This window comes from Dioscorea cayenensis, chromosome 2, assembly GCF_009730915.1.
Source record: "Dioscorea cayenensis subsp. rotundata cultivar TDr96_F1 chromosome 2, TDr96_F1_v2_PseudoChromosome.rev07_lg8_w22 25.fasta, whole genome shotgun sequence".
Taxonomy (NCBI): domain Eukaryota; kingdom Viridiplantae; phylum Streptophyta; class Magnoliopsida; order Dioscoreales; family Dioscoreaceae; genus Dioscorea; species Dioscorea cayenensis.
The window spans coordinates 16,406,223-16,408,195 of NC_052472.1; the positions used below are offsets into that span (position 1 = coordinate 16,406,223).

At 39.3% G+C, this 1,973-nt stretch overlaps 1 non-coding gene across 1 annotated transcript; it reads right to left on the bottom strand.

The window, feature by feature from the left end:
* Window positions 1-1,149: 1,149 nt before the first annotated feature.
* On the bottom strand, window positions 1,150-1,257 carry LOC120281790. Its single transcript, XR_005542800.1, has one exon. It is a non-coding gene; the product is annotated as a small nucleolar RNA R71 (small nucleolar RNA).
* Between the last annotated feature and the right edge of the window lie 716 nt (window positions 1,258-1,973).

A 1,973-nucleotide genomic window follows, 5' to 3' on the forward strand; every position in this document is an offset into this window, starting at 1 on the left:
GATTCCATTTTAAGTTTCTAGTGATTTAGACCTAGTCGTCGTGGCTTATTGGGGATAGTAGGCCTTTGAATTCCCCCAATTCAAACCTAGAACACGATTAACAGTTAACGCCTATCATAATTAATAATCAAGATACTTATAGTACATATTTCCAACTCCTTCTAAGTGTGCTTAACGTCATCTCCAACTGTATTGTTTAATAGTGTTGTACAAGTAGACTAACGAAAGTGCATAAACAATTAGGCTATTGATTAAGTGAAAAGGAACTAATAGGAAACTCTTGATGTTCCCGGGGAAATACGACTCTCGTGTTCACCCATGAGGTATTACTTGACAACTCGTACACTTGCAGTAGAATGGACCAATTGTAGTATTAAATGCATACTTGCATGCTTATATATTTGCATAATTTACACACCCATAGCGCGTCCGTCAAGTTTTTGGCATTGTTGCAATGGAATATAGTCGAGAAATTCTAAGAAAACTTGTAGCTTAGGGTTTTAGCCAATTTTTTTATTAGTATATTATTACTATACTCATACACTATTGAAAGACTTATTGTTGTTACTCTCTTCTACAAGTGACTATTCATGACCAGAATAATCCCATGGATTTAGTAAAAAGAAGTAGTGAACCAGATAGAGCTCTAACATTATTGAGGAGACTCTGGAAAAGGCCAGTTGTGGAAGCGGATAGCTATAGTGACAGTGCAAAATCTGCAACCATGGCTGAACCAAGAAGAACATTGTTAGAGTATGAGAGGCCATAGTTTATAGAGGAAGAATTCAGTATGCTACTACTTCAAATAGAATTCAGTATGAGAGGCCATAGTTTATGAGAGGCCAAGTAGTAGTAGTTAACAACTTCAAAATTAAAGCTACTACTATTGGGATGATTCAGAACTCCTGTCAGTTTGATGACCTAGCGGATGAAGACCCAAAATCCCCATCTCTCAAAATTTTTGCAGATCTGTTTGACATTTAAGATGAGCACAATGACAGATGACGTGATCAGATTGTGACTCTTTCCTTTCAGCTTCAGAGGTTCGGTATACCGGTGGCTTACTTCCCATAGCACTGGGCTCAATCAAGACATGGAACAACTTGGTGGAAAATTCATTGGACGATACTTCCACCAAGCAAGGTAGTGAAGATCAAGCAAGAGATCTCATCATTTAAGCAAGGAGAATCAAAATAAACTATTTGAGGCACATGAACAATTCAAGGACCTTCTTAGGCAATGCCTACATCATGGATTCAGTTCATGGATAAGATTGTAAATTCTATACAATGGACTAAACTACCAGACTAGGCAGATCATTAATGCCGCAGTGGGAGGATCCCTGAGTAACAAATATCCTGAAGAAACAAAATAGTTATTTGAAGACATGGCAAACAATAAATCACACTGGAGTTCAAGAGGGAGACAACAAAAGGTGGTCGGGTTATATGAGATAGGCGCAGATACCTCCTTGGCGGCGAAAGTAGATGTGCTCACATAAAAGTTGGATCTACTCTTGAGCAATGGTCAAGGTGCCAATGTGAATTCCAGGGTCATTTTATTTTGTGAAACTTATGGAGGAAGGCATGGAGATCTCAGTGCTCGATCATAAGTTTAGTAGTAGCTTATATGGAGCAAGTTGATTATATCGGAGGAGGTCAGAGGAACCAAAATAACCCGTATAGTAGTACCTACAACCAGGAATGGAGGAGCCATCCTAACTTCGCCTATAGTCAAGGTCAGCAGCAGAGGCCTCCTTAGCAACAAAACTACCAGTACTAGTCCCAACAGCTACAGCCTGAAAGGAAAATCTCCACAGAAGATGTTTTGGACAAGTATATGACTAGTAATGATGCGGGAATGGACTAGTTTGGTATAACATTACGGAACGTTCAAGCATCAATCAAGAACTTAGAGAATCAAGTTTGACAATTGGCAAGAGCTAGTACTGAGAGACCCCAAGGAAGCCTCCC